We start from the raw sequence: 16,224 nt of genomic DNA, 5'->3' as shown, positions 1-16,224 counted from the left end.
TCTTTACCAATTTACTATGAGAGATAGTCACTCTTCTACCAGGGTATCTGAAACAGGTGTGAAAGACCCAGGTGAATTCGGGCTTCAAGACACATGGCGCACCTGGTGGCCTCTGAGACGGTGGTGGCAGGGCCCGCGGCTCTGGCCTGGGGCGCCCAGGCTGCGAGGGGAGCTGCCGCCGCCTTGGGCCCATGGGGTCCCCTTCCCCCAAGGCCACTGAGAGGCAGCTGGCCGGGGAGCTCATCCCTCCGTGGGTGAGCGAGCTGTCCCGGGCCGTGTGGACCAACAGCCTGTGCCTGGCGCGCGGCGGCGGCAAGATCCTGCCCAACAGCCTGGTGCTCAGCACGCACCTGGTCAAGAGCCACCACCAGCAGGATGGCACAGAGAATCCAACAATAGGAAGAGATTTGAAAACTGTCCTGAGGTTCTGCTGTTGTCCGATTGAAGGATGCCCGAGAGGCCCTGACAGACCAAGTTCTCAATTTTCTCTCAGAAAACAGCACTTTATGAAAATGCATGCAGAAAAGCAGCACAAACATAGTTAAGTGCAGCAATTCGTATGGCACTGAGTAGGACTTGAAAAGACATCCAGAGGATTGTGGCAATACCTTCCAGTGCACATGTGGCTGTCCCTATGCCAGAAGGACTGCATTTACAGTCCCACATCTACCGAACTGGCCGTGCGATCCCTGCAGAACACAGGGATCCATCTAGTAAGAAAAGGAAAATGGAAAAGTGCCTGCACAACCAGAGGTTGTCCAGTAAGACCAGTGAATCACTGAGCAACCAATCAACCCCAACACCAGATGCTCAAGAGCTAGAAACTTCAGAAATAAAGCTAATGGCTTCTTTTGAAGACTCTTGCAGCTCTAATGCCAGAAAGCAGACTCTTCCAACACGTCCAAGGTATCCTCAGAAGTTGCTTTTACCAAAGCCTGAAGTGCCTGTCTTTGTGCCTACAGCAGACTCCTCAGCCCAGCCTGTAGTGTTGGGTGTCGATCATCAGGGCTCTGTCCCTCCGGTTCTGTGCACTTAACTGCCCTTGTCCATAGGAACCCTGATCCTCGGCCTAGATTCAGAGGCTTGCTCTCTCAACGAGAGCCTCCGTCTTTCAAAAATTGTAAATCCCGTTGCTGTTGAGCCAATTAGCACAGGTGTTCATGAAATGCCCAAGGTCGCGAGGCCCCTCCACAAGACCACCAGAGTCGAGAGTCAAAGCCAAACGGCAAGGGTCATTTATTGCAGGTTCGAACCTGGACCTCCGCGCACTTGTTGCCGGTGACGCTAAGAGGTCCTGGCGGAGTTTAGTACAGCTCTTTTATAGACCGGTACAAACATAGTCGCCGATTGGTTGACTTTTAAACAAAGACACTAGTCGCCGATTGGTTGACTTTTAAACAGAGACACTAGTCGCCGATTGGTTGACGTTTAAACAAAGACACTAGTCGCCGATTGGTTGACTTTTAAACAGAGACACTAGTCGCCGATTGGTTGACGTTTAAACAAAGACACTAGTCGCCGATTGGTTGACTTTTAAACAGAGACACTAGTCGCCGTCTGATTGGTTGGACGGTTGCGGGGGTGGGGGGGTCAGCAGGCGTAATTACAGAAGCGAGAGCGGCTGGTTAAGTTTCGGTTTCCTGAGGTTTTGTTTCTTAATTGGAAATACTTAAGGCGGGGCCATGGTCGCAAAAAGAAATAGTGCAAACAGGAGGACTGATACAACCCTAGCAGTGCTGCGGCCTCCACCAGCCCAACGGCAGGGCGTCGGGGGGCTGTGCGCCCAACTTCAGGCAGCGCTCCCAAATGTGGCAAGCCCAGCGCCGCGCCCTGGAATGGTCCTTTTTCGGCCCTTCCCCTCCGGAAAGAACAGAAAAGAAATTCCAGGAAAAGCACAAATTGAATGCAGGGCGTCAACTCAGTCCTATTCTCACCAAAGTAGAACATAGCCCCCTCATTCAAGTGAACTTGGGTAAAAGTCCATCTAACTCTTTACAAGAACTAGGGAACACATGTCAAGAAAACAGCATTTCTTCAATCAATGCACAGGCAGACCTGTCTTACACCACACAACACTTTTTACTGTCTGCACAGTGGGCTAGCCCTGATTCCTCTGTATCACCTTGTTCGTAAACTGATTTGACATTTGGTTCTCAAGTTTCCCTTCCCATTAGTGTTCATACTCAAAAGTTTTGCCCAGTTCTAAGGTAATCTCATCTGTAGCTGCTCAGACTGATGTATTTATAGATCCCAGTTTCCCGTCAGGTGGGATCTCTTTTGAGAGAAACTCAGACCAGTGGAATGCGAAGTCCAACAGTTGATCGAGTACAGATAGACCAAGCTGTAATGTGTGGAGACATTTTTGAGAGTGTTCATTCATCATATGATGTTTCTACAGACAAATTATAAGCAGCAGCTTAGTAGCAGAGACTGTAACTCATGGTTTGTTACCTCAGAACCACCCTAAAACTTTAAATCAAGATATTGAGAAATCTGAACCAATCATGAACTTCATTCAGCACACAGAATAGTACACTTTCTTCACAGAACATGACAGATAATCGGACCAGAACCAGGGATTTATTAAGTGATCTGGAAAACATCTTGTCAAGTAATCTGCCTGGTCAGACACTGGACAATTGTAGTCTTCGTCTGACACAAGTAATGGACCTGACACCCAGTTCCCATCTGGCCCAACCCAGAATCCTGCAGTTGATTTTGATATTGAAGAGTTCTTTTCGGCCTCAAACATCCAGACTCAAACTAAAAAGAGTGAACTTAGCCCCATAACCACTGAGCCAGTCTTGGAATCGCTGGACATAGAGACCAAAACTGACTTCTTACTTGCAGACACCTCTGCCCATTCCTACAGTCGTAGAGGAAATTCTAACTTCTTAGGCCTTGAAATGTTTGACACTCAGACACAGAGGGACTTGAACTTCTTTTTAGACAGTAGCCCTCATCTGCCTCTGGGAAGTATTCTGAAACACTCCAGCTTTTCCATGAGTATTGATTCATCTGACACAGCGACCCAAACTGAAAGAATCTCTGCTGCTAAACACCTACCTGCTCTAGAAAGCAAAGTTCAGTTAAGCAGTGCAGAAACACAGACCATGAATTCTGGCTTTGAAACTTTGGGGCGCTTATTCTTCAACAGCAATGAAACTCAGACAGCAATGGATGACTTTCTTCTGGCGGATTTGGCCTGGAACACAATGGAAACTCAATTCAGCTCTGTTGGAACCCAGTTGTGTGCAGAACTACACCCAGTCTCCAACTTCTGAAAGTGGAGTTCACATGGGGGATGGCATTTACGGTTCCCTTCTGGATTTAGAAGATGGAGAATGGGGACAACAGTATTAACTCTATTGAATGCAGTTGATGATACAGTTACTTCGATTCTTTGAGGTTCTTTGCCTTTTGCACTTATAAACATGAAATTTGTGTAAAAATGTATGAGTGTATTATAAAGTGTAAGATGTTGATCTAAAACAGTGATTGTTTTTTGTGTTGCCTACATTTGCCCTTTCAGTGTAGACGTCCCTTCTTTAAAAAAAAAAAATGTATTTCACACTTTTAAAACCCATCTAGCAGGGGACTTTCCTGGTGGTCCAGTGGGTAAGACGCAGTGCTCCCAATGCAGGGGACCTGCGTTCGATCCCTGGTCAGGGAACTAGATAGACCCTGCATGCATGCCGCAACTAAAACATCCCACGTGCCACGACAAAGATCCCATGTGCCACAAAGAAAATCCCCAAGTGCAGCAACTAAGACCCAGCACAACGTAAAAAAAAAAACAACCCATCTCGCCATTTAGCTGAATCAAGCTCACCAGGACTAGTGTGCAAACTTTTCAAATTTTTGAAACATTTTAGTTGACATATGACTTACTTAAATTGCACCTAAAATACTTTTGCCAGTGCTTGTTAGAAATTCCTGTTTCCTAATAATGTCTAAAGAAGTCTGATGCTGCACCATCAGATTTAAACACCATCAGCTTCATCTGCTTTGACATCTTACTCTTTCCTTATTTGAAGACACAAAGGAAAACTACAGCTGTCTTTAGTTTTTTTTTTTTTTTTTTTTTTTTTTTTTTTTTGCAGTACGCGGGCCTCTCACTGTTGTGGCCTCTCCCGTTGCGGAGCACAGGCTCCGGACGCGCATGCTCAGCGGCCATGGCTCACGGGCCCAGCCGCTCCGTGGCATGTGGGATCCTCCCGGACCGGGGCACGAACCCGTGTCCCCTGCATCGGCAGGCGGACTCTCAACCACTGCGCCACCAGGGAAGCCCCTGTCTTTGGCTTTTGGGACAATTTTCATATAGTCAATGCCATCCCTCCCCTACGTGAACTCTTACTGATAGCAGCGTAAGTGTATAGTACTTTCCTCACAAGACGTGTTGCTGTAAAATTCTTGCTTAAAGAAGTAGCAGCAAGCACTTAGTGTAAATAGCGATCGTTTCAGTCTAAGTGACAGTAAGTCGCCCCAACTATGGAAACACTGGGCTGTGGAATCATGCTCATACTGGAGTGTGTCCTATGAGTGTCCCCCCTACTTCCTACAAAAGGCCAGCGCGGTGCTCCAGAGCTGCTCCTCAAAGAGCACCCACCAGCTGAGTCCAAGTTTTATCACTCTAATTGTTAAAAAAAATAAAATAAGGAGAAAAGGAAATTCTCCACTAAATTTCAATACTTTGCATAAGCTTGATAGGGCAAGAGTGCAATCAACAACTATTTTAAAGTGAATCTTCTTTTCATCCACCTCTCATTTTTTCCTTGAATGAGGAAACACATTGGTCCAGCAAGGATACTATCTGTGCCTTGAGGATAGCAATTATAGAATAGATCCATCTAAGATGTGGTATTCTGCATTTTGTTGCTTTGTTTAGAGAGGACAATACCAGTCTTCAAAGGAAGTAAGGTGATGACTGATTGCTTCAGTATTCAAGAACATCTATGTTTTGAGATGGGTCTGTGGTCACGTATGCTTTTGAGGTTTTCTGTATTTAGGAGATCCTGAGTTCTTGATTGCTGGCCAAATTTTAAGCAAGTAAAAATCAGTGCAGTCTGTAAATTTCTCTAAGATTACCCAAAAAAATACTCTGTTCCTTCTGTGGCACATGCTTATGCTGCTGAAGGCTAAATCCTCAAAATAAAACCTAAGGGGGAGACTAATAATTCATTAAAGTATAATAAATCAGTGGTTTGCTACTAATTGCTATCCCGTAGAAGAATTGTTGGTAGTGGATAAATAATATATCCTAGGCAGATGAACTCAACCTAGTAGATAAAAGTTTGCTTTGGTCACAGTTGCCTATGAATATGGTAAAACAAACATAAAGCCTTAACTTAGAATTTCATTATGTTTTAGAGTCATCACTGCCTTAATGTTCAAACATCTATTTAAGTTCTCCTAGTAAGGAGAAATGCATGTTTGATTATGCCTTTTGTAAATATATACACAGTGATCTATGGCTTTAAAAAATTTTTGTGTTTCTGTGACAATGTTAATCCAGCCAATTGAGTTATTTACAGAAAATTGAGGATGCAGTAGTTCTTCATGTACAAGTAAGAACTGTTTCCCCCAGAAAACCTTAGCTACCTGAATTGTTCTAAGGTTATTTGTAAGAGCTGAAACTCAGCGATTGAAGAGAAGTGAGAATTATAAAAAAAAAAAAAAAAAAAAAGACACTTGGGGCTTCCCTAGTGGTCCAGTGGTTAAGACTCCACCTTCCACTGCAAGGGGCGTGGGTTCGATCTTTGGTCAGGGAAGTTCCACATGCTGGAAGGTGTGGCCAAAAACAAAAAAAGACACTTGGCACATGCACTAAGACTGTGAGGAAAAAGGAACCATACATATGTAAATAAGAGTCTGAAATAAAAATTCCAAGGGCAAATGCTCCAACCATAATCATATATTTGATATTTTGTCATGGAGCCTCTTCTTACATAGGCAGAAACTGATGCCATGGTGTTAATCATGGGCTTAATCATGGGCTGTTGAAGCCCCTCCAATACAAAAATATGAGGCCTGGGAAAATGATAGTTCCCACCTAAGAGCTGAGTCCCTTCTTAACACAAATAGTTTGTACAACCAGGTAGGAAATGGAATTGAGTTTGGAACTTGATATTGACTGTTCTTTTGTTCAACTTCCTTTTTTAAATTCTTATTTTATTACTGTACCATTTGCTGATGTGTTGCCTAGGTAACGTAACATAGCAAGTGCTTTTAACTGTAAGGCAATGATGCATATCTTTGGCAATCTGTAGGGTTTCCCCAGGGCAGGCTGATAAATTATGTTGATGTTTGGGTTATTTTTCAGTTCATAATGTTGTGATAACTTGGCAAAGCATTGCATAACCTTCTGAATATTTGTATACTTCTGTTAGCTGTTTTGTCAAGTCAGGCCAGCCTGTTGTAAGGGCCTTTTAAAATAATTTTGACACCTGCATCCTTTGTAGAAAAAAACTGTGAAAGATTTTGAAATGGGCAAAAGAGATTTCTAGATATCTTTTTAACAGAATGCTGGAACCTCTGGGATTTACCTGGTCCTATAGGGCTATACAGGGTTTGTCTTTGACTAGACTATCTTACAACTCTGTAGAGATAGAAGCTAACTCTTTGAACACTGATACTGTCTATAAAAATGTAAAATTTGATTATTACTCTGTGGGTATTGACCGGTTTTGCCAATTTTGCATCCATTTGTAAATTCATTTCAGCATTCCTTACCTGACTAAAAGTATATAGCACCTTGAGTAGTTCTCTCTCTCTCTCTCTCTAATAAACTTTAAGTTTTAGAATAGATGTAGATTTACAGAAAAGTTGCAAAGATACCAGAGAGTTCCCATATACCCCTCACCCAGTTTCTTCTGTTATTAACATCTCAAATTACTATGGTATGTTTGTCACAACTAAGAAACCAGCACTGGTATATTAATTAAACTCCATACTTTATTCAGATTTATTAGGTTTTCTCTAAATCCTTTTTCTGTATCCCACCCAGGATACCACATTACATTTAGCTGACAAGATTCCTTAGTTCATGACAGTTTCTCACACTTGCCTGGTTTTTGATGACCTTGACAGTTTTGGGTAGTACTGGTCAGGTATATTGTAGGATGCCCCTCTATTGGGATTTGATGTTTTTCTCATGATTAGAGCAGGGTTATGGGTTTTTGAGGATGACCATAGAGATGAAGTGACCTTCTGATTACATCATATCAATGGTACATTCTGTCAACAGGTCTTATTGATGGTGATGTTGACCTTAATTACCTGACTAGGGTAGTGTGTTTGCCAAGTTTCTCCACTGTAAACTTACACACAGACCCACTTCCATGATTTAGTCTTTGGAAGCAGATCACTAAACACAGCCCATACTCAAGGGGTAGGAAGTTACGATCTACCTCCTTGGCTAGGGAGTATCTGCATAAATTATTTGGAATTCTTTATTTGAGGAGATTTGAGTTCTTTTTTGAACTGGCTGTAATATATTACTGGTTTCTTCCTTGCTGAGTTAAGTATGAATGAAATAAAAATCTTTGACACATGTTGATTTTATGTTTGTATGAGAATTGTGATTTTATTCTTTTTAAAAAATTATTCTCATATCGTTCTACCAAGAAATGTGGGAATTATTTTTTATATAGTTCTTTGAAATCCATGGATAAGTGCCATAAACAAATACATTATTTGGAAAAGAAGATATTGAAGATTATTTATAGTCAGAGAAAAAATAAGTTATTTTATCACACTGACTGTATCAGTCAGGGTCCTATCAGCAAATAACACACTCTAAATAGGATAACCTGGGAAAGTTTTATTGACAAAGGCACTATTTACAAAGGTGTGGGTGTAGGGGCACCACAGTGGGTAGTGTAGTAACAGCTGAGATGTTACCGTTCCCTTGGGCATGGTAACAGGTGAGATGTTACCATTCCCTTGGCCTGAAGAGAGAAAAGGAGAGAGTCTGGAATCCAGGGGTAGAGACTTACATAGACCCTTAAGAGAAGGAATGAGCCTTCTGCTAAGAAGCATAACCAAATTTAGGTGGCCCTTTAGGAAGGGAGCTAGGGAAATAAATACCTGACTGCATTTTCTACCTTCCTTCCACTTCCTGCCAGAGCTCCCCATTGCAAAAAACAGCCAATAGCTAGGAAGCCTGGGGACCTGTTGATGTCCCAGCCTCCAGGGCAGAAAGCAGGGTGGAGAATGCTTGCGTGTAGATCAGGAAGGCCAGCAAAAGATATCTGGCACATTGACTGAAGAGGTTGTAAAGGCCACATTGAGGTTTCTTTTGTCATCTTTTTGTGGGAAGGTAACAGCTGAGAAGACAAAGAGAGACATAGCTGCTGTTAACATTTTTAGCGGAACTATTTAATTTCTCCAAGAGTTTACAGAGGTGAAGTTTGACTTAGTGAGTTATCAGTGTAAGATGAGTCAAGGTCCTTGACCCCTCCCCATCTTTTTTTCCAGCCATTGGGAATATGGCAAGACATCAGAGGAGAATGGTTGCTGCGATCCTAGCCTTGGTGAAAATGTCTCCTACGCAGCCCAGCTTGCATGGCAGGAAGGTGTCTACGAAAAATTAATCAGTCGATCTAAGACAGAAATTGAAAATTTTATTTGAGCCAAATTCAAGGATTGTAATCCAGGAAGAGCATCTCAGAAAGCTCTGAGAACTGTTCCACCCATTAGAAGTCAAGGCACAGTTATATAAGTTTTTCGAAACAGAAAGCTGTACATTAAATGATGCATTATTGACAGTTTATACAATCCAGATCTAAGCATCATCTAGCGGCCCCTTACAAGATGGAGAAAGAATGTCACCTTTTAAGGAGTTGTCTTGTTGATGCTAGGAGAGTGTTGCTTTTTATGGTTGAGCAGGTATTTCTGCAGGTGGGGGAGGTTTGGTTGATGCATAATGCAGATACACAATGGACAGTAGCAGAGGAGAGAGGAGGTCAAAGGGCAAAGAATTTTTTTTTTTTTTTTTTTTCGGTACGTAGGCCTCTCACTGTTGTGGCCTCTCCCGGTGCAGAGCACAGGCTCCGGACGCGCAGGCTCAGCGGCCATGGCTCACGGGCCCAGCAGCTCCGCGGCATGTGGGATCTTCCCGGGCTGGGGCACGAACCTGTGTTCCCTGCATCGGCAGGCGGACTCTCAACCACTGTGCCACCAGGGAAGCCCGCAAAGAAAAATTTTTATGTTTAAATTTTTATTATCTTGTCATAAAATATGAATTTTATTTCACAAAGGGATGGAGCCACTGCCTTCAAGGGCTCTTGCAGACTTAACTAAGAGGCACGTTAGAGGGAGCCACTATGGCCCTAAGCCCTTAGAGCTCTCTTTGTGCTGTGGGGGAAGAAAATTGGAATCAGATTTGACTTGATACAGAAAAAATAATGAACGATTTTTATTGTCTTTGAGTGTTGTAACTAAGTAAAGCTCATACTGACTCCAGCAGGAAGTAAATAATAGAATTTCAATAATGAATTGTTCATATACATCTAATTCTTCAGTTGCGTTTGCTTGAGATAAAAAAGGGAAAGCAGTATTTATCAGATGGCAGCTCCCTGATTGTTTGCTCCTTTTGGCAAGTGAAGCAAAAGAAATACTGTAGATTCTCAGCATGCGTGAGGAAGGACAATCTAAAGATCCCCACAAGTAGAGAAAATTCCAACTTCAGAATTAATTAATAACTGCATCCACATATTTATCCAATTGTTTATTAACGTTTATTTATCATGCCAGACACCAAGCTAGGTGTTGGAAATATATGAGGAATAAGATGCTGTTCTTATTCTCAGGGGGCTCAGAATTTAGGGAAGAAACAAGGAAAACAATTTAATTAGAAAACGATTTCTCTTTCCACCATTGTGTTCTTTCCCTCCCAATGTTGTTGAACGAACCCAAGTCCATGTGCCTGATGCACAGTGAGGCCAAACAAATGGAAACTTCAGAGTGTGGAGCAGAGAAAGATTTATTTCAAAGCCAAGCAAGGAGAACAGGAAGCTCACGCTAAAAACCCCCAAAACTGCCGGATGGTTTTTAAAGGCAACATTGCGGGGAGGGGGAGGGAGAGGCTACAGGGTGTGTGACTTTCTTCTGATTGGTTGGTGGTGAGGTGATAGGGTGGTGCTCGAGGAATCTCAATCATCAATCTTCTTGTTCTAACCAGTCTGCAGTCTCAGCATGTAGTCACCATCCTCCACATGGGTGGGAGTCTTAGTTCCTGCAGGACAACTCAAAGATATGCATCAGATTCTTATACATATCCCTTGAGGAGTAACTAGGACTCTGTTATGTGGCTGAACCATTGTTTCTTGACTACTTTCCTGCATTCACTCACTTCCCTAATTAGTAACTGTTTGAATCTGCTCTTTGGAACTCAGGGAAAGCCTAGGAGACTAAAATTTTTTCTACAAAAAAAGAAATAGGGGTGCGGGTGCTGAGGGGATTTTATATCTGGGAGGAACTTGGAGGGTCCTGCTGGGTTTCACCAGTAAAAGAAGGACAGGACTTGGAAGGGGAGCCACCTGCTGGAAAGCCTGAACTAAACTGGGGTGACTGGGCTTAACTGCAGGGAAGATATGGTCTGCAGTTTAAACAATTTGGCATAAACCGGATTTTCAGGGCCATACCACATCTAGGCAAATTTTTTTTTTTTTGGCAAATTTTTTTTTAGTCACCAACTCTCTCTTCGGAATAACTCTCCGTCTCCTTTCTCTTTTATAGCAATTCCCTATATGTATTATGCTGCCTTTAGCATCTCCAAAATTTGCTCCAGGCTTGACCTACAACTCAGAAGATTCCCTTCCTCTAGGCCACAATCAAAAATCTAATATTCTAAGTACTGTGTTTAGTTGCACTCTGCTGGTGTGAAGCTGATTAAAGTAATTCCCATTAACTTGTGAATGAAACATAACCTTCTTAAAAGGTATATTTGCATTTTAATAGCAGTCCCTTCACACAAATTCATCTCTAATTGGTGGAATGTGTGAGAGTTCCTTTCTGTGGGAAGAAGAAGGAGGGGGAATAACGCCTTAATTTTCTAAGTTTAAGAGAGTTGCTACTCTTAAAGCCTCTGGATTCTTGCCTCCCTGTCACGTCTCAGCACAATGCAGTTTTGCTTCTCTTTCTGAAGCTAATCACTCCGGAAAGCTTTTTTAGGTTAAAGTGAATGGACCCCGTCATCTTTTGAATAACATTTCTATTTGGGGAAATTCCCACATTATGAGTATACTTTTCCCTTCCATGTAGAAATTGGCATGCAGCTCCCTAGCCTCCTTTGCAGCTAGGATGCAGGCATGCCAATTGGATAGCTGAATGCAAGATTAAGCTGGGAAGTGAGCAATGTGAATAAACAGCCTCTGCATGGGACCTCCATTTTCCTGACTTCGGAGTTGGTAGGGCTTTCCAGCACAGAAGGTTCAAGATCGGATGCAAAAGTGGCATTGGTGACAGTAGCAGTTGCAGTAAAACTAAGTTGCTGGTATTTGGGGCCCAATGACAGCAGCAGCAGTAATTGGTACCATTGACTGATATAGACAGATTCCTGACCTGGATAGTTTTATGGCCTGTGTCAGGCGTCAGGCACTGTCCCTGGAAGCTTAGCCTTGAACGTTTCTCCAGACATCCCAATAATTTTGTGAACTATTTAATATCTTCTTATAAACCAGTTTTGGGTTAAACCAGCCAGAATGAAATCTACTGTTCGCATTCAAGAACACTAACTGATACAAGTCTCCTCAATTTCCCCCTCTCCCTTGAACCCTCAACCAACAGAATTTATAGGACAAGACTTTCCACTTTTCTCCATTCCCCTCTTCTACTTTCTTTGTTCAGGCCCCATCATCTGTTACCCGGATTATTGCAACTTTGTCCCATTTGATCACTCACCTCTAGTTTGACTTGTCAGATTGGTCTTTCTAAAATGCAAATCTAGGTACTTCCTGGGGCCGTAGTGGTTAAGAATCCGCCAATGCAGGGGACATGGGTTTGAGCCCTGGTCAGGGAAGATCCCACATGCCACGGAGCAACTATGCCCGTGCGCCACAACTACTGAGCCTGCGTTCTAGAGCCTGCGTGCCACAACTACTGAGACCACATGCCACAACTACTGAAGCCTGTGTACCTAGAGCCTGTGCTCTGCAACGAGAAGCCACCGCAGTGAGAAGTCCATGCACCGCAACAAAGAGTAGCCCCCACTCACTGCAACTAGAGAAAAGCCCTTGTGCAGCAACAAAGACCCAATGCAGCCAAAAATCAATCAACCAATAAATAAATTTATTAAAAAAAATAAAATGCAAACCTAATTCTACCACTCTTTGGCTAAAGACCCTTCAGTGGCTCCCTATTGCCCTCGTGATAAAGTCTAGGATCAAGTCCAAACTCCTTAGCAGGGGCTTTTGGGATCTAGGCCTTGTTGACCTTTCCAGCTCATCTTGGCCATACCTGCTTCTCACATCTATTCTCCAATCATACTCTTGCTCTGGATCAGCAGCAATGGATCCCGTAGGATCCTATTGGAAATGTGGAATCTCAGCCTCCTGCAGATTTCCTGCATTAGAATCAGCATTTCAGCAAGATCACTAGGTGATGCTCATGAGTATTCAAGTTTGGGTAGTGCTGCTTTATAGCACTGTGCTCATTTCCTCTGGGGCTTTTACACATTCTGCTTCCTCTGTCTTATTGTCCTTCTCCTGCTTTAGATGTTTAACACCGTTCTGCAGCACTCAACAGGGAAAACTTCTCTGACTGGTGAAACCTGGGTTGGAGGCTTTTGTCTGTTACTCCAAACATGGCACTTACTCCTTTGTACTGCAATGACTCTTTACTCCTTTTTCTTTCCCATTAAACATTGGTCTTCTATTCTGGTTGTATTTTACAGTCAAACTGAGAACCTAAAAAAAAAAAAGAAAATACAGATTCCTGGGTCGTGCCCCTAGAGATTTTGGTTTTAACTGGTTTGAGTAAGGCCTAGACACTGGTAATTTTAAAAAGTGTCCCAGATAATTATAATGTGGAGCCAATTCAGAACCACCACACTAGGCTTTAAGCTCTGTGAAGACAGGGATTGTGTCTTATTCACTGTTGTATTCCCAGAGCCTACCACAGTGCCAGATACATAAACCATACTTGTGAATAATTGTTGCCCCTATTTTCTCAGGCTATATGGAATCAGCTTTGTGTTGCAAATACCATCCTACCTTATACCAAACGCCTCTCAGATATGTTAGCAGCTGGGCAGCCCATTCATCTCAATAAACCAAGGAGCCATTTCTTTCTTTCTTCCTTTCTTCCCTTCTTTCTTTCTTTCTCTTTTCTTTCTTTCTTTCTTTCTTTCTTTCTTTCTTTTTCTTTCTTTCTTTCTTTCTTTCTTTCTTTCTTTCTTTCTTTCTTTCTTTCTTTCTCTCTCTCTCTCTCTCTTTCTTTCTTTCTTTCCTTCCTTTCCTTCCTTCCTTCCTTCCTCCTCCCTCCCTCCTTCCTTCCTTCCTTTTGTTCTTTCTTTTAAAATTTTAATAGAGTTTCTTATTTCTTTATTCAAAGCATAGTTAACTTACAATGTTGTGTAAGTTTAAACTATACTGCAAAGCGATTCAGTTTTATATATATATCAAGGAGCCACTTCTTTTTTTTAACATCTTTATGGGAGTATATTTGCTTTACAATGGTGTGTTAGTTTCTGCTGTATAACAAAGTGAATCAGCTATACATATACATATATCCCTATATGTCTTCCCTCTTGCGTCTCCCTCCCTCCCACCCTCCCTATCACACCCCTCTAGGTGGTCACAAAGCACCCAGCTGATCTCCCTGTGCTATGTGGCTGCTTCCCACTAGCTATCAGTTTTACATTTGGTAGTGTACACATGTCCATGCCACTCCCTCACTTCATCCCAGCTTACCCTTCCCCCACCCAGTATCCTCAAGTCCATTCTCTACGTCTATGTATTTATTCCTGTCCTGCAACTAGGTTCTTAAGAACCTTTTTTTTTTTTTTAGATTCCATATATATGTGTTAGCATACGATATTTGTTTTTCTCTTTCTCACCTACTTCACTTTGTATGACAGACTCTACGACCATCTACCTCACTACAAATAACTCAATTTTGTTTCTTTTATGGCTGAGTAATATTCCATTCTATATATGTGTCACATCTTTATCCATTCATCTGTCGATGGACACTTAGGTTGCTTCCATTTCCTGGCAATTGTAAATAGAGCTGCAATGAATATTGTGGTACCTGACTCTTTTTGAATTATGGTTTTCTCAGGGTATATGCCCAGTAGTGGGATTGCTGGGTTGTAGGGTAGTACTATTTTTAGTTTTTTAAGACATCTCCATACTTTTCTCCATAGTGGCTGTATCAATTTACATTCCCACCAACAGTGCAAGAGGGTTTCCTTATCTCCACACCCTCTCCAGCATTTGTTGTTTGTAGATTTTTTGATGAAGGCCATTCTGACTTGTGTGAGGTGATATCTCATTGTAGTTTTGATTTGCATTTCTCTAATGATTAATAATGTTGAACATTCTTTCTTGTGTTTTTTGGAAATCTGTATATCTTCTTTAGAGAAATGTCTGTTTAGGTCTTCTGCCCATTTTTGGATTGGGTTGTTCATTTTTTTTGATATTGAGCTGCATGGGCTGCTTGTAAATTGTGGAGATTAGTCCTTTGTCAGTTGCTTCATTTGCAAATATTTTCTCCCATTCTGAGGGTTGTCTTTTCTTTTTGTGTATGGTTTCCTTTGCTGTGCAAAAGCTTTTAAGTTTCATTAGCTTCCATTTGTTTATTTTTGTTTTTATTTCCATTTTTCTAGGAGGTGGGTCAAAAAGGATCTTGCTGTGACTTATGTCATAGAGTGTTCTGCCTATGTTTTCCTCCAAGAGTTTGATAGTGTCTGGCCTTACTTTAGGTCTTTAATCCATTTTGAGTTTACTTTTGTGTATGGTGTTAGGGAGTGATCTAATCTCATACTTTTACATGTACCTGTCCAGTGTTCCCAGCACCACTTATTGAAGAGGCTGTCTTTTCTCCATTGTATATTCTTGCCTCCTTTATCAAAATTAAGGTGACCATATATGCATGGGTTTATCTCTGGGCTTTCTATCCTGTTCCACTAATCTATATTTCTGTTTCTGTGCCAGTACCATACTGCCTGGATTATTGTAGCTTTGTAGTATAGTCCGAAGTCAGGGAGCCTGATTCCTCCAGCTCCATTTTTCTTTCTAAAGATTGCTTTCACTATTCGGGGACTTTTGCGTTTCCATACAAATTGTGAATTTTTTTGTTCTTGTTCTGTGAAAAATGCCAGTGGTAGTTTGATAGGATTCAGTTGAATATGTAGATTGCTTTGGGGAGTATAGTCATTTTCACAATGTTGATTCTTCCAATCAAAGAACATGGTATATCTCTCCATCTATTTGTATCATCTTTAATTTCTTTCATCAGTGTCTTATAGTTTTCTACATACAGGTCTTTTGTATCCTTAGGTAGGTTTATTTCTAGGTATTTTATTCTTTTTGTTGCAGTGGTAAGTGGGAATGTTTCCTTAATTTCACTTTCAGATTTTTCATCATTAGTGTATAGGAATGCAAGAGATTTCTGTGCATTAATTTTGTATCCTGCTACTTTACCAAATGCATTGATTAGCTCTAGTACTTTTCTGGTAGCATCTTTAGGATTCTCTATGTATAGTATCATGTCATCTGCAAACAGTGACAGTTTTACTTCTTCTTTTCCGATTTGGATTCCTTTTATTTCTTTTTCTTCTCTGATTGCTGTGGCTAAAACTTCCAAAACTGTGTTGAATAATAGTGGTGAGAGTGGGCAACCTTGTCTTATTCCTGATCTTAGTGGAAATGGTTTCAGTTTTTCACCACTAAGGACGACGTTGGCTGTGGGTTTGTCATATATGGCCTTATTATGTTGAGGTAAATTCCCTTTATGCCTACTTTCTGGAGGGTTTTTTATCATAGATGGGTGTTGAATTTTGTCAAAAACTTTCTCTGCATCTATTGACATGATCATATGGTTTTATTCCTTCGATTTGTTAATATGGTTTATCACATTGATTGATTTCCGTATATTGAAGAATCCTTGCATTCCTGGAATAAACCCCAGTTGATCATGGTGTATGATCCTTTCAATGTGTTGTTGGATTCTGTTTGTTAGTATTTTGTTGAGGATTTTTGCATCTATGTTCATCAGTGA

General features: G+C 41.6%; 1 pseudogene; it reads left to right on the top strand.

Moving 5' to 3' along the window:
• Positions 1–491: 491 nt before the first annotated feature.
• LOC132530565 (ATM interactor-like) lies at positions 492–3,284 on the top strand (annotated as a pseudogene).
• Positions 3,285–16,224: the final 12,940 nt, after the last annotated feature.

This window comes from Lagenorhynchus albirostris, chromosome 1, assembly GCF_949774975.1.
Source record: "Lagenorhynchus albirostris chromosome 1, mLagAlb1.1, whole genome shotgun sequence".
Taxonomy (NCBI): domain Eukaryota; kingdom Metazoa; phylum Chordata; class Mammalia; order Artiodactyla; family Delphinidae; genus Lagenorhynchus; species Lagenorhynchus albirostris.
The sequence above is the reverse complement of the archived record's forward strand: the minus strand, read 5'-3'. Positions and strand labels throughout refer to the sequence as shown.